The sequence below is a fragment of the Crotalus tigris genome, unplaced genomic scaffold (assembly GCF_016545835.1).
Source record: "Crotalus tigris isolate CLP2741 ecotype Arizona unplaced genomic scaffold, ASM1654583v1 scf7180000024383.4638030, whole genome shotgun sequence".
NCBI classification, from domain to species: domain Eukaryota; kingdom Metazoa; phylum Chordata; class Lepidosauria; order Squamata; family Viperidae; genus Crotalus; species Crotalus tigris.
The window spans coordinates 4,108,868-4,129,546 of record NW_024100553.1 but is presented as its reverse complement, the minus strand read 5'-3'; the positions used below and the strand labels follow the sequence as shown (position 1 = coordinate 4,129,546).

The following is a 20,679-nucleotide window of genomic DNA, read 5'->3' as shown; positions in this document are numbered from 1 at the left end:
ATTGGTCTTGTTCATATAATTTATGATTCTATGGTTTAGTGAATAGATAAAAATTGGCTAGATTCCAATATTCTACTAAACCACGAATCATGGTTTACAAAACAGCAGGACACATACATCTTAAGCTTAAACTGAGAGCCTATGGTATATTGGTTAAGATGTTAAATTAGAAATGGGGAAACTCAAATCCAAATCCACTGTTGGCTATGAAAAGTCACTGGGTAACTGTGAACCAGTCACTTTAAACCTGTTTTTCAGGGATGTTACTGGAATAATAAAAAAATGGAGATTCCCATGCAGCTCTTGGAGAAAAGACAGGCTAGAAATCTAGGAAATACATTCCAAACCTTATTAGCACTTAAATTATTTATTTAAGAAGCCAAGCTTAAAACATGCTAAGCTACCATGTTCAGTTCTATTCATGGTATTTGAAAGATAGTGAAGATAGTGAAGGACTAAGAAAGTTGCAAATCGGGCCCACCAAAATGTTTGTTCCATGAATGTCAGGCATAAAGAATCAGGACCATACGTTAAATTCCAGTTAAGAAGATTTATTGCTCAACCCTATACACAAGAATCTAGTCAACTAACACCATTAAATTGGCATTAGATAAAAGTTAATATATTCAAGGGGAGGAGGACCTTGTTCTGTGGACACATAATGATTCTAGGCTGAGTCCTCTCTTGACTCTGCCTCTTCTTCTCTTAGACCTGAGGAACAAATGCAGTATGTGGAATTGTATAGACTGGAAAAAAGGTGAGGAAAAAGGGTCATTTGCTTGTAACACACTGCATGGAAAAAGCAAATAAGAAAAAGCTTTGCTCCTCCTCTTGTCAGGATCATCCAATGAAGCTACATGATGGGAGATTAAGAATGGTGAGAGATGAGAGAAAACAGCCTTCACACAGAAGCCTGTGACAATACACTGCAGCCAACTTGCCACAGCCAACTTGCCATGGGACAACTTGCAGGACGAGAGTTACACTAATATCAAAGAAATGATGGAATAGAACAGGGTAGACAACTTTGGCTCTTTTCTGACTTGTGGACTTCAACTCCCAGAATTCTTGAGCCAGCATGGCTCAGCTTGGAAACTCTCCCTTTCCCCTCAGTATGGCTGACCCAGGAATTCTGGGCGTTGAAGTCCACAAGTCATAACAGAGCCAAGGTTGCCTACCCCTGGAATAGAACCATTAAAGAAAGGATGCAAAAGGAGGGACAAAATGAAATGTGAATGACAAAAATTAAAATAGTTTTTTTATTTTAAATAATTAAATCAAATTGTTAAATTGTCCCATGGCAAGTTGTCCCATGGTGAGTTGGCCGCAGTGAGTTGGCTGTGGCGAGTTGTCCCACTCCATTCACAACAGGGCTTCCTTCCTTCCACACTTTTATATGTTGCTGCAGATGCCAAAGCATCTCAAGATGGCATGCCTTAAAACTTGCAACCAACTTAAAACACAAATTAAAGTTCTATGTTAAAACAACATAGAACAACAATCACAATAATTTGCATTAAAACAAAAGGTGGGGAAATGGAGCCTTGCCAAACTTCTTCAAAATTCATGCTGGGGAAGGCCAGACTGAGTACATTTTTGTGAGGCACCTAAACATGTGCATAGCATTACAGTACCTCCTGAATGCATGTGCAGCAACAGAGAGAAAACTCATTCATAAGCATCAATTCAGCAGCCTTTGTACAGGTAGCAGGTCCACAGCTAGAACCACTCATTGACAGCAGGATTGCTTCTTGAACAAAACTGTAAAATATACATGGCCAGGTGCCTCCCTCAGCAACCTGGATATACCCACCCGTTCAGCTGCAGCTTCCAAACCAACCACAGTAGTAGCCCCCATTTCAAGACTTAACAGTAATTTAAATGAGGTTACCCATGCATAGATAATTGCAGCTAGACTCTCTGTGTCCAGGAAAGGCCATACAGTAGTTGGTATACAACTCGCTCTGGCAATAGACAAGATCAGGCAGGTTCAACAGGTGTTGCACTCATTCCCCACCTACACCCCTCACTCTCTTCAGCAACAGGGCAACCCTGGCTGGTTTTACCCCCAAGACCGACTTGAACACAAAGGACTAATTAAATTATACATTAGGCCTGAGTAGTTGGCAGCCTCCCAAACTCATGTTTGTGGTTCTGGAAGCCCTATGAATGTTCTACCCACATTTCATCAGATAGCCAGAGAGTTGGCAGGGTGGATTCCTGCCAATTTGAGGCAGGAGATGTAAAACCTAAGATTGCACCTTTGGGAAAAGAAAAATACCAAACTGAATTGTACCTTAAAAAACTTAGCCTCACCAATGGGTCTGTCTTGGCCTCACCTCCTTTGCATAATTGTCTCACCTCCTGTCAAGATTGCTCCTTTCCCTGAAGAAGCTACAGAATGCTTTCTGTAGTCACCCAAAGATTATTCCCCACTGCTATGGGTGGTTTAGATGCCTTTTCAAGGGGATTAGGCAGCCTCAGGGATAAGGCATTCAAGGGCTATTTGTCAAATTACTTTCAGTAATGTTAGTTATGTTTTCAATATTGTTTTGCTTATGAAATATTGTTGATACTTAGTGTAGATGCATCTTCGATATTGCTGGTTTGTATGCCATCCAGAATCTTTAGACTGGGCAGTATAAGCATTATGGGGATAAATAAATAATAAGAAAACAGCAGACTTCTCAAAACACGATGAAAGGGAAGTCCTATGACAGTGATGGCGAACCTTTTACAGACCGAGTGCCCAAAAACTGGCCCCGCCCTCACCCTGCCTACCCGCAGGGCCACTCATCGCCTCCAGGGCCTGCCGCAGATCGCCCAGGCAGCCCAGCAGCGCCATGGCAGCCACGCCCTCTGCCTGCACCCCACAGCATCAACTGTGCATGATGGGGCGTGAGGGCAGAGTCTTGTCTATGCTGCCTGGCTGCCATGTCTTTGGCTGCGCAACTCCACATGGGCCACGCTCGGGGGCGACTCTCCTCCAGGGGGGCTGTTGGTGAGGAGGGGATCATGGCAGGAGGCAAGGCTGGGGCAACGGCAAGTGTGCCCACAGAGAGGGCTCTGAGTGCCGCCTCTGGCACCTGTGCCATAGGTTCGCCACCACTGTCCTATGAGGTCCTCTCTTTATGGAAGGCAGGCCTTGCTCCGATCCAGCCCGGTTTTTCCTCTGACCTTATGATTGACGCTTCACTCCTTTGCTCATCTTCCAAAAGGTTCTGCTTCTTGGAGAAGCCCTTTGGTTTGCCCTCTGTTCCTCCTTGTCCTTTGACCCATTACATCTCCCGTATCCAGGTTTTCAAACTCCCCAGTTCATTTTTGGGACAAGGAGTTGATGCTCTGAAACCACTTGCAGGCCACAGGGTAGTCACCTTCTCCTCCCCACCCCAAAGGCGCTGCGATGCAAGAAAGCCTTGCTTTGCTGTCTCTGTGGCTCCTCCTGTCCCTTTCCCTGGGGAGTCTCTGGCTTGCCCATCGGAAACCTCAAACCCCCAAGAGCTGCTTCACTGCCCAGAACAGAGCCAGTGCTTTGCTCTGGCCAGGCACTCTAGCCTCTGCCGTTACAGCGCCCAGCTTCTCTGGCTTTCCCCTTCCCCGGATAAATGCCAGCGCTCAGTGGCGCCGATTTAGCTCCTTTGGCCAAGGCGCCAGGGCTGCCCTTCAGATCTGTAGAGTTACAACGGCCATCATTCCTAGCTGGCCAGCAGAGCCGCTAGCGGAGAAAGGCTGTTGATCACCCTTGCAATTTGCCTGGAGGGGTCCGGTTGCTTCTGAGCTGGGCTCCGTTGCCGCAGCCCATGCGCGCCAGAAACCCAGCTGGCTGGCTCGGAAGGCTTTCGGTTGGAAGCTTTGCGGGGAATTGGGTGATCTGGGCATGACCTTCAAGCATTCTCGCCACATCCAGGAAATTATCCGGCTTCAGCAGCTTGGCTCCCTTCTCTTAATTGATTCTTTCCTTCTGCCGTTCTGCTATGGACTTGCTCGGGCTCCCATCTAATGTACTCCGCTCCCTCTGCCTCGTTTTCCCTCGCCAAGGCACCCCCTACCCCACCCCTTCTTTCTAAAGCACCGGAGACCCCCCTCCCCAGCCCAAAATGAGGGACCCGGGCGTCCCCCCCCCCAGCTCCAGGATGCTGAGAATAGACCAGGAGGTTAACCCCACCCCAACCCCACCCAATTCCCCAAATTCTTCTTAGAATACAGCAACGCGTGTGCGCGTGTCTGCGTGTGCGTGTGTGTGGTCAATAAACCAATTTCCATCTTACTCCTCCTCCAGCTCTGGAGCCGAACCGGAGCTGGGAAGGAAAGGCGGGGGGGGAGGATCAGGGGGGCTGGGTAGGGCGGGGCACGGAGGGAGGGGACTCTCCGCCGCTGCCGCCGCCGCCGCCGCCGCTGCTGCCGATTATGTCACATCGATCAGACGCTGCAGCCGAAGCAGTAGGAGTCAACGAGGCGGCCGCAGCGGCAGCGGAGTCAGCGGAAGGACGGGCGCGGCTCAGGTAGGGGGCTAGGAGGACCGAAGAGGGGAGCCGAACCGCTTCCCTCTTTTTATCAACTTCGGGGCTGTTCGATGGACGGTCGGGTGGGGGAGAAGGAAAACCGGGTGTTTTTTAGGCTGGGAGGTGGGTCTGCGCCCCCCCCGCCCGTCTTTGTCAGGACCCATTAAAAAACACCCCAGGGATGCTTTCCCCACATCTGGAAGAGAAGGGAGAATCCTGGGGTTCCCAAGTGGGTGCGGATTCCCTGGAGAGCATCCTCCTCCCCGTTAGGCGGGTTTTCGCCCCCCCCTCCGCTGCTGAGAAAAGTTGCGCGGCTGGATGTCGGGGGTGATGAAGATCCCCCTGAATCTGGAGTAACTTAAAGGCTTCGGTGTGAGGGCTGTGGTCCGATTTTATTACAGAAGAAACTGAGGAAGGGGGGGGGAGGGAAATGGCCCCCCCGACCATTGGGCGGGCGGGCGGGCGGGCGAGCGGAGTAGGGGGTTCCATCTGCAGAAACCTGTATGGGAATGCGGGGTTCCCGGGTGGAGGACCGGGGGATTAGTGAAGAGATCGGGATCAAAATCCTGCAAGTTTTTCCAACCATCGTTTAGATGGATAATGGGAGGGGGGCGAGGAGAACGTTGTTAGCAGCGTTGGGGGTGAACCAAATCTATGGCCATGAAAAAAATGAGAGGGAGAAAATGAAGAGGTATATGTTCACCTTATATATTCATCAGGATGCATCAGGGTTAACGTCTGTCTCTCTCTCTCTCTCTCTCTCTCTCTCTGTGTGTGTGTGTGTGTGTGTGTGCAAGTGTGTGAATGTGTGTGAAGGGGAAGGCTTACACTAGGAGTAGAAAAGGAGTAAGGCTGTCTGCAGGATGGGGCATTTGTGTGGGTTGGTCAGGAAATGGTCTCTGGGTGCCATCAAGGGAGGAGAAGAGAGCAATCTGTGTGTGAATGCACCACCACAGAACGGGTGCATAGTCAGCAAGGGGTGTGTGTGTGTGTGTGTGTGTGTGTGTGTATGTGTATGTGTTTGTGGAGAGCTTGGGGTGTGAGAGGCGGAAGCATTGTGTGCTGGAAAGGATACTGTGGGAATTGTGGCCAGCTTATGGGGCTGTGTTATGGCTGTGGAGTGAACAGCAGAAGGGTGTGGCAGTTGGATCCCGGCCTAAAGCAGAAGGCTCTTCCGTCCAGGAGCACTGGGATGAGATCACCTTTCTTAAGCAGCTGATATGGAGGGAGGGGGGCAAGTTGCTCCTGATTTATGTATTAGAATTATAGAAGGGTGTCGGGGGGGGTGTTGAATCTTGGGGTGTTCTTTGCCCTTGGCAGAACAACATTGTGGGCTGTTTGCTGGGAACCATCTGTGCTCAGAAGATGCTTCAGGTTGTTGTTTATTTCCAGTACAGTCTATGTGTGTTTGTATGCATCCAAGGACAGGTGGGACATGTCCTGCTGTTCATTTGTATGAGGAGTGGTAGCGATTTTGATGAAGCATTGCTCTCTTGGGGGGGGCGGGTATAGCGTGAAGCTGCACTGCTCGGGGGGGACAATAGCAAGTGATTTGGGACAGAAGGATCAAATTCAGGGGGAGATCCCTAAGATGAGGGTGGATGCGTACGAGAGTACGGGTTGTAGGTGGTGCTATGCGTGTTTGTTGTTGATACAAGTAACAGCCCTTTGGGGTGTAATAAATGAGGCTTGTGGATGTGAGGGAATATTCACTGGATGGTATGTTTCTGTATAGAAGAGTATGGGGAGGCACCCTGGTATTTGAAATATTGTGCATGCAGAATTATTGTTCTGTATTATATGGAGAATGAATGGAGCTGAGAATAGACAAGAATCCAAGGTCTATAAGATTTTTTGAGTTTACATGCATTTGCTATGTAGCTATGTATACAGTACTACTAGTGTGGCTAAAATGCCGGTAAATGACTGGCAGGCTTGTAGATTTTCTGCTTTTTATGGAGTTAGTATATAATCTTTAGTGTCTAAATCAAGTATTCAAGTATCTTTTGAACATGTCAGGAATGGCTGATTGATATTGGGAAATCTAATATATTTCTATTTCTCTCTCTCTCCATGAAAAACAGAAGCAGGAAAAGAGATAGTTTGCATATAGTAAAATGAGAGGAGCTATATGTATTCTGACTGCATTATGACATTAAAATGTTCATTTTTGTTTGGACCCCTTGTGTACATAGGGTGTCTGAGAAGCATAGTGCCTCTGAAGATGTGTTTTTAAGATGGAGAAGTACTAGGATCTGTATTCATACAAGGTAGTCTTCTGAATTGGGTTCTATAGTACTGTGTGCAACAGGTCTTATTTTGTGCAAGAGCTTGCCCAGTTAATCCACATTGAATTGGCTGAAGCCTGGAATTTCATCATAAAGATTAAGCCAGTAGCCAAAAGCACTCAAGGGAGAATGTGTTTCTTTCACAAATATGGGCCATCCTTAACTTACTAGATAACAGGGACTGAATGAACCTGGCCTTTTGTTCCTGAAATGACAGGTCCTGTGAACAAGATATCAGTAATGCATAGATATGGTGGCTTTCAGATTATCTCAGATTCTATAGAGAGGGTTGTCTGAACAGGATGTTAACTTGTATTTCAGTCATGATCTTTTTGCTTGTAGGTTATACCCTATGTGGGTTTTCAAGCTAAGACTCTTCTGAAAGGTGTGAATGTCTGACTTTGCTGAGAATGATGGAAACATCCCTCCAAAATTCTGCTTCTACCTAATTCTGCTTGCCTTTATTTAAACATTCAAAGCCATGGAGCTTTGATTGAATGCTCAACTTCAGGATCTGTTTCATCATGGTAATGCCACCATTTTAAAAGGGTACCTTCTATCATGCACAGAGTGTTTTTCTCTTGCCATGGAATCAATGCAACTAAAAAAAGAGAGAGATAAAAACTAGATTCCAGTGGCTGTAATATTCCAAGCAAGCTTTTATTTCAAGAAGGAACTATGTCCATCTATTTAAAAAAAATGGTGATTTTTAATCCTGGAGTCAATCTATTTAAGTGGATTGAAGTGAATCCAGGGACGTGGATGGGGAAAAGTGCAATTTTAATTTCACTAACTTCTAACTGAAATTTAGAAATTTCTGGTTTTTTTTTCAAACTTGAGGATTCTCCTTGAATTTCAGTTTGGAGGAAAATGCTTTAGTGGCCATGTGCCCTTATCAGCAAGACATGAATTATTGGGATCTACAATCCAGAATATTCAGATGGGTTTAGGATTAGTCCCTCTCTTCCAGTTTTATACTTCGGAAAATAGGGTCAGGTCAGATTTGTGGAGATTGATTTCTCTTTTGTTTATATTGGGGTGTAATGTGTAGGTGCTTTTTGTCATCCCACCCGTTTTTCATCTGGATAGATCTTGTAGCCCTGATTCAATATTGATGGGTGGGGAAAAGGAAATTTGTCCCAAATATTGGATTCTTCACAAAAGTCTTGTTTATTCTGAAAATATTTGAGTGGATAGACATAGCACCTGCTGACACCTTCCATGTTCGGATTCTTAGGGTCTAAACATAGACACTGCAGTAATCATTTGAGTATTTAGAAAAAAATGAATGGAAACGTAGGGCATTTTTTGCCCTGAGAGATAGTGTGAAACAGGTCCCCAAAGCTGGGTTAATTAAAATGACTGGGAAATGTGTTCTGGAAAGCTGGAACATACTTGTGATGCTGATTTTCTCATGTTCAGTAAAAGGGAAAATCCTTTTTCGCTTTGACTTTTTTTTGGTGATGGGGACAGCCTGCTGCATCATTTGATCATTTTCTGGTTCTCTTATTAGGGAGATGCTGTTCAGTTGTCCCTTTCATCAGCCTAATAACAATAACCGAAGAATGCTAATATCCAGGGACATAATTGTAGTAGCAGGGTAATAAAAAAAATCACTTATGGGTCATTCTGGGGGGGGGGGTTTGCCTCTTTTATTCCAGTGGAGAGGAGATGCTGGCCTGTGGATGACCTGTCCTCCCACTCTTGTGCAACCACAGTTAATAATCAAAATGTTCTCTTTCCTGGAAGAACGGAAGCAAAGCTGGTTGTTCCCCGTCTGTCCCTTTTTCTCCAAGGCCCTCATAAGGGGCGGCGGGGGGGGGGGAGAGGCTGACGCTGACGGGGCAGCAGGTGGCAATTGATTTACAGGAGAATCTGTCTTGCTGCTGCTGCTGGGGATGGGGAACAGATAGCTATATGTTGCTGGGCAACAGAGAATTATGGTCTGGCATGCTCCCCATCAATCCGGCTTGTCAATATTGCTAGTGATAGGACAGAGGGAAATACCAAGGGCCAATGTATCCAGCTGCAGAGATGCCCTCACTTGGGGGCTTTCTGCCCTCCAGTTGGGCCCCTTTTTCCTTCCAGCAGCCCCCTCTTCATCTTCTTATCTCTGCTCTTGGCTCTTCCTTCTGCATTAGATCCTGGTCTCTCTTGTTTTCCATGAAGGGCTCTTTGTTCCAGGAAATCCGTTTCCTCATCCAATGGCCACATTGTCATCAGCTTTGGTGTTTCCCAGAGCAACAACAGGACTGGAGACTATGGGTCCTTTTTCTTCTGGGTTTGGGGTTGGTTGTGGGCAGAAGGGAAAGGAAGAGACTGGGATTCGTGGATCTCCAGCTAACTCGCAGCCTCGGGTTTTCTTCTCAATGGCTGCTGAGTGGATGTCACCCAGGTCTACAGCTCCACCAGGGCTGCACCTGCACATCCATTAAGTGTAACCAGAGTCATCATGACTCACACTTCAATCCATACTCAAACTGCTGGTTGTCCTGCCCTGAATCTCCATGATCCCTTCCTCAGCATCTGCAGAAATGAGATTGAACTTGAAAAAGGGGGATAAATGGTTGCCCCCAATTCCTCTCTTGCATGCCTGTGCCCTTGAACTTTATTATAGATAAAAGGGATATCCCAAGAGCAATTTTTCTTTTTACTGTTCCCCTCAGAGAAGCTATCAGAGAAGTGAGAACTTCTAACTTCCACCAACCTTGAACACAATGCTCCACTGCTTAGATGCTGGGTTCTTTTCATATGTGGATAAAATTGGAAGAGCCCTTCTCAAATACTGAGCTGTGTATATATACTTGCAGCTTGCCCTAGCGGGGCATGAGATCCATGAGATCCATCCATGAGATCCAGATAGCAAAAAAGGCTCAATCCAACTGAAGGCTGAAATGGTAGAAATAGATCTACCACTCTAGGAAATCATCCATTGCTTGGTTGCCGATTGTCTTGCAGGTGATCAAGCAGGAAAACTTTCTTAAGTTGGAAGAGTTGGTTAAACCTTTGATTAGCTGAAATGACTAACAACACAGATATGTTGGGGAAGAGGCAATTGAGGCAATCGTAAAATTGGCTGTAATCCTCATGATCATATTTGCAGAGCTCAGCCCAAGTAGGTCCTATTAAAATCAACAGCAGTCACAATCTTACATAGTTCTCTTCCACTTCAACAAATCACATTTAGGGAGATTGCCTTGTATTGTTGTTGTTGTTCAGTCACTAAGTCATGCCTGACTCTTCATGACTCCATGGACCATCGACTGCCAGGCCCGACTGTCCTCTGCTCTCTCTTGGAGTTTGCCCAAATTCATGTTCCTTGCATCGATGGCATTATCTAACCATCTCAAACTCTGCCCTCTCCTTCTCCTTTTGCCTTCAGTCTTTCCCAACATCAGGGTCTTTTCCAGTGATTCCTCGCTTCTCATTTGGTGGCCAAAGTATTTGAGCTTCAGCTTCAGTAGCTGTCCTTCCAAAGAACGGACTGGGTTGATTTCCTTTGGGATTAACTGATTTGTTCTATGTGTTCTATATGTGTTCTATATGTGAATCAAGATTTTGGGATGCCACTTCAAAATCTTTCCCTCTACATGAACTTGTCACATACAAAAATAGAACTCCAGCCAGAATGTAAATGACCCATCAGATTTGAGATGACAAGAGTGTCACATTTTTGCTCAAATAATAGCACAATCTATCCCATTCAGTTGACTACAGATGACTGTAACTCTCCACATTCTGCCCTTCGTTATATTCCTGATTTGTCCAGAAATTCTATTTCTGGGGAAAAGTTGATTATGTGCTGTGGTCAGGACCAGACACCCAGGGCTCTTTGAAATAAAGCTTATGCTGTAGGCAAATCTTAAATTTGTTTCTACACTTCTATCTGTTAATCGGTATTGGCAGCCACTGAAACCCTGAGGCATCTCCTTGATTCTTTTCATGTTTTTTGACCCCACTGATAATACCGTTTATTTGGACTATTTGCCCCTTGTACATTTTTCTTCTACAATCCCATTTCCCACCTCTTAGGAGCAAATCTACTTATATGGGATAAAGAAAAGAAAGCTGTAATTCTCTACCCCAAGAACCTATATATGTTTATAAGCAGAGAATTCTTAGCATGAACAGTTAATATGAATTATGCACCTATTTCATGTTCCCTATGGATTTCTCATGACAAGGAAAAAAGTGGGGGAAATGGTAGAAGGTTTCATATGGAAGCCAGTGTGTCTGAAATTCGTGTAAAATGTTATGACTACATACAAAAGGCTCTCTTTGAAGCACTCTAGCCTTTATTTGATGGTTGTTGAGTTAGAAAGTGGGTTGGGGCAGCTGGTTCGTTTCATAGACTAATCTGCTTGGTTCCCAAGTGGTTTTGCAGTCCCAAACAATTGCCTGTATTAACTATTATGGGTTGGGAAGTGTTCCAGTAGCTGTTGAATCAGTTATCAGCATCCTTCTCAATTGAACATGCAGGCTAAGGCTTCTGGGAGCTGTAGTTTCTTTACATTTGGAAGGCTAGAAAGTCCCCTCTTCTGAATTGCGCCAGCCCAGGCCTGGAAAATTTGGCAAACATTCTCCTTATTTGTGGATAACAACTTTACTCAACTAATATATTAATTCTAAGGTTGACATGTATGTGCACTGTATTCTCTATTCAGGGAAACAGATCATACAGAGAGAAAAAAACATGTCTGTGAATTTACATGGTACACAATCAGTTATCATAGCCATCTAGGATTGTTAATATTCACCTAGAACATGATCAAGTGGTCAAAAACCTGTATGGGTTTTAACCGGGCCTCTAAAAGAAGAATAGAGGGGTGGGGTGGGATCTTGGAGCTTATTTGGAGGCTCTGCAGTCATTCTGTGGCTTGTGCTGCCATCACTACTCTGGAATCCGGGTCCAGAACAATTGGTGCCTTGTTATGTACTTGCAGTGCACTGTTCATTGGACTGCTTGTAGCCCCCAAGTTTCCGCTGCTGTGCCATCAGTCTGACCCAGCCTTAGGGCATCCTGTCTACAAAACAAGCTTGATTTGAGATCAGGCAGACTGGTGGGATTTCAAACAGAGTGGGTGGAATGTGCCAAAGATATATGGGAAGCAGGGTGGGGAAGCCATTTGGAAGGGCTACCCATCAGCAGTTCAGTACAGAGGGACAAGTGGGAGAGAAAGGGGAAAGTAAACAGCTGGTTCTCTTTCTCTTATTCTGTTGGCAGGATAATCAGATTTTCTTCTGGGAAGCAAGATGTGTAGGGGACATTTCTTGAAACCCAAAATGATAAGTGGACACTATATGATCTATTTAAGCCAAGTTTATATTGAACTGCATTGGAGAAGATCACAAGGTTCTGTCCACTGAAGGAGGGTGTGAACAGCCTTTATATAATTGTACAATAAATACAGTTGATGTGTCAGTTATGATACTGTTTTGATAACAAGAACTGGATTTACAGATAGTCCTCATTTGCCCACAGTAATTGGACACAAAAACTCCATTGTTAAGTGACACAATTGTAAATTGAAAAACCAGGTGACAATTCCAGCAGATTTGGTTGCTTTCGTTGAGCAAGCATTGTTGGTTATTAAGCAAAGACCGCATGGGACTGTGACTTCCGACTTCTTGCCAGCTTCCCCCATTGCTTTTGCTTATGGGAAGTCAGCGTGGAAGGTCACAAAGTGTGATCATGTGACTGTAGGATGTTGCAGCCAGGGATTGAGTGCTTGGATCATAATCACGTGACTGAAGGGATGTTGTGCCACCCATAAGTACTAGGTCTGATCATAACTACTACTCATTCAGCACTGACATAAGTTTGAACAGTTGCTGAACGAGTGGTTGTTAAACAAGGACTATTAGTATGCTTACTGCATGATATACTGTTAGCAAAATATATACAAGTAGTCCTCAACTTACAACTGTAATGAACCCTGCTCACTGCAGTCATAAGTCATGATGGTTGTAAGAGAGTCATTATGTGATCAGCCCAATTTTATGATCCTTTTTTTTTTGCTGTGGTTGTTGAGCAAATGCTATTCTCACTAAGTCAGGGGTAGGAAACCTTGTCTCTTTTATGACTCGTGGACTTCAACTCCCAGAATTCCTGAGTCAGCTGTGCTGTGCTGACTCAGGAATTCTGGGAGTTGAAGTCCACGAGTCATAAAAGAGACAAGATTGCCTACCCCTGCACTAAGTGAACCCAATTGTTCATTATGGGACATTTTTGCCAAAACTTGGACATAAATGTTGGTTTTGGGCAAAAATGTTATTAATTGTGGTCATGTGTCTGTAGGACACAGCAATCACCCGTAAATACAAGCCCATTGCCAGCGCCTGAAATGCAGTCATGTGACCCCTGGAGGATCTGTCTAAGTGACCGGTGATAGATCGAGGACTACCTGTATCTGCAAAAATCATATTTTTGTGGTTACTCGCTTTCCATTTTCCTGTCAAAAGATACTAGTTCTGTATTTCTGCAGTAATACATGGGCTATTGTCTGCAATTTTCTGTCAGCCTCTAGGCAAACCAAAAGAGCAAGTTAATAAAAAAAGGTACTTTGAGTCTTCAGGGGCCTCAGTAGATTAAAGATTTTGGTTTGGATTTTTTCCTCCACTCAGATGTCCTTCGCTGAGTTTTTCTTCCAGAACTAGGAAGCCCATTCCAAGTCTAACAAGAGCAGGATAGAAAGCAGGATGTATACACAAGAAAAAAAACAAATAAAAGTTCAAATGAAATTTTGCATGTGACTAAATCATAGTGCTAGTATAGTTAAAATTTATATAATTCATATTTCTTTTGAAACAAAAGACAAGACGTTCGGTATCATATATGTTACTCTTCATTTAGCTGCAAAGTCCAGAATTGGTAAATGAGGTCATATAAGCTTCAGACTTGCTAATGATTATTATGTCCATGCTGTGTATAATGTACAAACCCTTTTTATCTTATTCTGTTTAATCATACCAGAGACTGCCTGGACAAGTCCCTGCAGTTTTCTTGACAAGGTTCTTCATAAGTTGTCTGCCATTGCTTCCTTGCTAGTGCTGAAAGAAAGTGACTGGTCCAAGATCAACTAGCTGGCTTTGTGCTAAGTCGGGACTAGAACTCATGGTCTCCTGGTTTCTAACCAGATCCTTTTAATACTACACCAAACTGCGTATCCATCCAAATGGTCTGCCATTAATTAATAATAATTAATGATAATCTCGTAGAACTACTAGGCCTTTATTTCCATTTATATGTTTATTTATTGTACAGTTTTATAGCCCAGCCAACATAAAAAAACACTCTTAAGGCATTAAAATTATAAACACAACAACAGAAATAGATCAAGATTAAAAGAAGAAAATAAATAAATGTTCTCCTGATGCCTTCTCCTAAAATGTGGGATTGATCAGTCTTTCTCAAGAGGGATTGAAATCCAGCTTCGTCACATGGTCTCTCTCCATGCCAGGCAAAAGAATCTCATAAGACTGCCCTGTTTTAATCTGCCATGTTTTGGAATACCAGTGATATTTCGGTATTTTGAGATCAGAGAACCCACTTACACCACCAGTCTCAGATGGTGGGAGGGAGTTCTGAATTCCCAGTTCTGAACAGGACCTTAAGCTTATCCACAATCAGTTAAATGCCCGTTGAAGCACACAAGGAGCAGATGGTGGATCCATCCTTTTTAAGTAAGGCGGCTGGGAGTGTAAAGGACATTGAATGCGCTCGTGTGTGGGGTGATATTCATTCACTCTGAATAACCTTGACTACTTATACTAGATCTCACTGGACATCTGTTGTGTCCTGGGCCTGATGAGGAAATTCAGCAGGCCCAGAATTGTTGCAAATGGTCCCGGGCATTCTAAAAGCTGCCCGGGACCAGACAGAGCCGCACCAGCCTTGTGCGCATGCGCAAGACACGAAGAAAGAAGAACTCTTATTGGTTCACTCTGTCCGGGGTTCAAGCCCTATAAAAAGGCCTGTATGCTTTTTGCTGTTTGCTTGGAGTTGGAGTAGGAGAATAAAGCATTATTAATTGTCACCATGTGTCTTCATCATTCGCATGCGAACGAAGGATTTAACAATCTCCATTCTCAGAGCTTGGAGTGATTTGGCTTGGCAGTGGAGAAGACTGAAGGATTAGAAAGCCAAACATTCATTGTTTCTCGGAAGCAGTCACTTTGGCCAACCACCAAGTAACCCGGTTTTTGCTCTTCTGGTCAACAGAAAACCATCTGTTGACCAGAAGAATAGCTCTCCACAAAGTGACTAGAATGGAATCATATTGGTTGGGGTGGGAGAAGCCAGCAAAAGAAAAAAAAAGGGTTTGACAATTGGCTGGATCTAACTTGGGGCTGTGAGCAGAAAAAAAGAAGATTAAGAAAAAAAATTCTAGTTTGCCAATAGGAGGAGACTTGGACAGCAAAATGTTCAGAATGTTACCATCTCTCTCTCTCTCTCTCTCTCCCCTCACTCTTGGGAACATGACGCAGAACAGATCACACAGCTGCAACATGGAGGAAAAACAGACATAAGTGCAAAACACACGCACACATACAAAATACATTGGAACCACTGCTAGGAAAAAGGGTTCAAAGAATTCTAGAAGCCCTATCCTGTATGCTTTTCCTAACTTAAGAGAACACGTTTGCTTCTTAAGGTCTAAAAATATCCATCCTTTTTAAGTAAGGTGGCTGGGAGTGTAAAGGACATTGAATGCGTTCGTGTGTGGGGTGATATTCATTCACTCTGAATAACCTTGAGTACTTATACTAGATCTCACTGGACATCCATTCTCAGAGCTTGGAGTGATTTGGCTTGGCAGTGGAGAAGACTGAAGGATTAGAAAGCCAAACATTCATTGTTTCTTGGAAGCAGTCACTTTGGCCAACCACCAAGTAACCCTGAGGTTTTTGCTCTTTCAAACTCAGTAGAATGTGAAGGAGCTTGTAACCTCGCCCATCTGTTGACCAGAAGAATAACTCTCCACAAAGTGACTAGAATGGAATCATATTGGTTGGGGTGGGAGAAGCCAGCAAAAGAAAAAAAAAATGGGTTTGAAAATGGGCTGGATCCAACTTGGGGCTGTGAGCAGAAAAAAAGAAGATTAAGAAAAAAAAAATCAAGTTTGCCAATAGGAGGAGACTTGGACAGCAAAATGTTCAGAATGTTACCATCTCTCTCTCTCTCTCTCCCCTCACTCTTGGGAACATGATGCAGAACAGAACACACAGCTGCAACATGGAGGAAAAGCAGAGACATAAGTGCAAAACACACACACACACACACACACACACACGTACAAAATACATTGGAACCACTGCTAGGAAAAAGGGTTCAAAGAATTCTAGAAGCCCTATCCTGTATGCTTTTCCTAACTTAAGAGAACACAGCTCGCTTCTTAAGGTCTATATATATATATATATATATATATATATATATATATATATATATATATATATATATATATATATATATATATATATATATATATATATATATATATATAAAATTAAATGGAAAGATTCTCTTTGTTTCAGGAAGGTGTTCTGCTCGCCACATTCCTAAAAGCTGATTTTATTAAAAATAAAAATAATAAATCATAATGTATTTAAGTTTTTCTCAAAAGCCAATAGATTCCAGAATGATTTACGGTTAGCTCCAAATGGCAAAAAGTGTTTTAAATAAATAAACTAAGAAACCTCAGAATGTTTTTCTCTCTATCTTGATTTAAAAATATAGATATTTCAGCATCCAGTAATAAAGCGTAGATGTTGGTTCTTCATGTTCTTTAAAGTTGGTTATTTTCCTGCTGTTGTTTCATTATCAGGCTAGACAATATCATCAGTGCATGCGTGAGTAGTACAGAAAAATAAAATGTCCAGAATTGATGCATTTATTTATTTTTATCCCATCTCCATTCTGATTAGTAATTCAAGATGGCATCAGTAGACTTCTTCCTGTTTTATTCTCGCAATAAATTTGAAAAGTAGGTTACACGAGGATTGTTAACTGCCTTAAAATCACATCTAGCAAAAGCCTTACAGTTGAGTGAGAATTTGAAGCCCGATTTCCCAGTTTTATACCAATGCTAACCAGTGGCACAGCAAAATCATTTTCCAGTCTAGCCTTTAGATTGCCCTTTATGTGAAAATAAGTATCTATTCACAATGTTCAGGATGGAGTAAGCTTGTGTTTGGGGTACCTTCCAGTTTGAGGTCCAACCCCGTAAATGTCTTTTATGGGGGGGGGGTGTAACAGGATAATAAGGTGAGGATAGCTCTTTGCAGGTGGTTTTAAAGAAGAGGAATTTTCAGCCATATTCTTTTTCTTACCACTAAATTAAGTCTTGAAACTAGTCATCGTACAGAGCAGCTTCCCTCAATGCGGCTCCCCAAAATTACAATTCCCATCATCTGCAGGACAGAAGATAATGAGAACTGTGTGGAAAGCAAAATATACAGTACTGGGGAAAGCTGCTGAAGGGAGAGAATGGTTAGGATACAAAGGGGTGGGGCAGGGTACATATATCAACAGGAGATTTTCAGAGGGAGGAGGACGATGATGCTGAACTTTGTGGTTCAGTTCTCCCTGCCCCCAGATGGAAGGATTGGCCATAGAAATCGAAAGGGTGACATCAGTCCCCAAGTGAGAATTATAAGGGCCACCTGTTTAGATTCAGAGATCAGCTTCTTCCCATCCCCACCTTCATCCCACCCCATAATCAGGGTCTTCTTTTCTCTTGATATTTTCTCCCCTTCCTTGTTGGGATTTGCATGTTTTCTTTTGCAAATGAAGTCAATGGAGGAAAGACAGTTGGAAGTGGTTAACCCTTTAGTTCTACAACAGAAGGACTGGTCTTTGTGTGCTGGGGATATCAAGGCTTTTTTTTTTTTGTCACTGTTGAGGAAAATCACTGGGCAGAATTGGGAATTGGGGGCCTCAGGTGCTTCTCTTTCTGATTCTGGATAGGATGTGTGTGGGTGTGTCTGTGTGTGTACATGTTGGGCGATTGACTGGAGGTCAGGTTGGAGCAGAAGCCCATTCTCTTGGGTTTTATTTTCCTGTGAGCAATAAAGATTGTGCCTCCTCCCAGCTCCTCCCTTTCCTTTGTGTATGTCTCCATGTGAATTTGTGACTCTTTGAATACATGTATGTGTGTGGGTGGGTTGAGTCTTGAAGGCCTGTTAGCTTATTTTTGCCCATGGTTACCCTGGAGACCATAGACTGGTATACTAGTAGGTCCTGTGAGGAAGTTGGCCTTGAGCGGAGGATGCACAATTATATCACACCGCTTGCAAATCTGCCTCCAATCCAGAATGCATCTGCACCATTGGGACAAGGTGCTCCCCCTCCCCATGCTTCATTGTGCATCAGGAGTGACTTCAGTGGACCTAAGAGAGTGTGCTAGCTAAGGAAGGGCGTGATCTCACCAGAGAAGTCCAAGCACGTATCACATACTAAATAACCAGATGTGGAGTTCTTGCTACTCTCTGAGCTTGGTTGTTTGCTTGCAGACATTTCATTGCCCAACATCACTCCCACAGAGCAACCCTGAGCTATAGATATTACCTACATCCTCCTCTGTTGTAACCTGAAGTACCTGTTTCTGACAACAATAAAGAAATCCCTGGAAGATGGGCTTCCTTCCAAGGAAGATGAAGTGGTCCTCCAGGCAGTAAGCACTGGCTGTGGGTAACTATAAACCAACACATTTAATGAGCCCGGCTTCCTCTTGGGCATGTAGCATTGAAATGAATGGCAGAGGGAAAACAACTCAGCTTGTGTGCAGCTGCTCTTCAGTTTAATGGGGTTGGTAGAGAAGAATAGTGTGGTAGAATGTATTTTAAATGAAGTAGCGGGAAATGAGATTCTGTGAAGGTTTTTTGCCATAGGTACCAGAACACGCTGGGCTAGCCCTAGGAATCTCCCACGCTTCCCAAAATAGACTCTCAAAAACAGGCGCTGCCCAGAATATTTGGCCCAGCATCCCAACTGAGACTCTTTGTGAAAATGGGAACAACGGCTTTGGCATCAATTGTTTGCTTTCCGTCCCAGTTCTGTTCCAGGAAGATGGGGTGGAGATAATCCAGTGCCCTGATTAACTAAGTGGGTTTGCAGGGAGAAAAAAAAAGTCAGTTCAGACAGCCAGAAAACAATCTTGTGGAATCTGAAGATTTCTGAGGAAGAACAGGGGAAGATAGACTTCATGTTTGGGGTTTTTAAAAAGAATCCTAAAGTCCACCAATTGAAGCCAAATAGTGACTTGGTGGAAGAAAAGGTAAACAAGCTCTCATGTGAAAATGCCTCTAGCATCTTAGTTCCTTATTCCTGATAAATGTAGGCTTGTCCTCCATGATCTCTTGGCTTGTAGGAAGCTCATCTTTGGGGTTTTCTTCATTTCTGTCAAAAACGGGGACTTTCGATCACTTTGTATGTGATACAAGCTTGGACTTCTAGTCAGTCTTGCCCTTCCTTGACCCACTCCCTTAGATCCACTGAAGTCAAATTCCACAGGCACCTTGAAGTAAACAGGGAACACATTGTCCCAGGGATGCAGATGAATCATTCTGGACTGGGTGTGGATTTGCAAGTAATGTGGCATAATCGTCCATCTTCGGTTCCAGGCTAACTTTCTCACAGGATCTGCTATTAGGTCCATGCTAATATATGGTGTCCAGGGTAACCATAGTCAAAGATAGACTAACAGGCCTTCAAGCCTGCCCACCTATCCACCCACATGCATACATTTTTCAATTTCGTTTTCTAAGCATTTTATACATAACACATTAACAAAATAATATTTAAACTTTAAAAAGACAACAATCCCACCTTGTCAGGCGCAAAAAAACAGGAGTCAGGATAGAGTTCAAAAGTACTATGAGTTTATTTCATGCTACTTATACACAAGAAACTGATCTACAAATGGTCAAGGCAAATTGGCTCTAGATTAGAAGAATTCATGGGGGGGGAGAGACTGGGCTTAGGTCTCTTGTGGGAACCTAGAGACTCCAAACTGATGATGCATTTGATACCATCCTCAGGCTCAGCCTGTCATCTCCCCCACACACAACTAAAAATACAAAGACACCCTCTCCCCAATACATATATGCTTTCATACAGTCACAATTTCACCTGCAATCATACACACACAAAAAGGAAGATCTGGGAGGAGGTGGGCTTTTGTTGCTCATAGGAAAATAAGTATGTAAGCATGGATACATGGTATATCTTGAGCCTCATTATTATCCAGTAGCCTCAGCTGCTCAGCTGTAAAATGGGTATCCAAATAATTTCTTTTATAAGGATAACTCTGAGAATAAAGCTTCAGATTTTTAATGCCTAGGTAAGGTCTTTTGAGGAAGGCAATGTTATGTTAAGAATTATATTCTCTTGGGAATTTTTTTTATATCTGCTTCTTTTATCTAAGAAATCATTTTTATTGAGTAAAAAAAGAAAAAAGAATTTCAGAGAAAGAAAAAAAAAACTGAAAAAAAGAACAAAGACATCCAGCACATATGTTCACTGGCACACATACATATATATATGAAAATAGTACAAGGTCAATGAATGGAAATCATAATTCATTGCAATCCATATTAATCTATATTGATGAGCTATTGGTTCATAAATTTCAGGTAGCATCAATTCTGCAGTCTATTGCACATTTAGGGCAATATGTTTATCTTTCCAATGCCAGACAATAATTCTTTTGGCTTGTGAGTAGGGTACTGAAATTCATTTCCTTTGTCCAGATGTCAGCTCCCATCTTCTCTTGGGAAAAGTTGAAGGGGTCCTGAACTGGCAATTGGCAAGATTAAAGGCAAAAACCAGTGGGATAGAAATTAAATATTTCCATCCATCAAGCAGATCCAGCTCATAACCAGCTTAGATG

The 20,679-nt window shown here is 43.4% G+C and overlaps 1 protein-coding gene across 9 annotated transcripts in view; it reads left to right on the top strand.

Moving 5' to 3' along the window:
- Nucleotides 1-4,372: 4,372 nt before the first annotated feature.
- The window catches only part of L1CAM (L1 cell adhesion molecule), a 104,353-nt gene continuing 88,046 nt past the window's right edge, over nucleotides 4,373-20,679 (top strand). For 7 of the 9 annotated variants that reach the window (XM_039328687.1, XM_039328686.1, XM_039328685.1 and 4 more), the window contains exon 1: nucleotides 4,373-4,502. The gene's annotated coding sequence lies outside the window, so the exon portion shown is untranslated. The remainder of the gene's footprint in view (nucleotides 4,503-20,679) is intronic. The other 2 variants (XM_039328684.1, XM_039328681.1) reach the window with 1 other exon arrangement.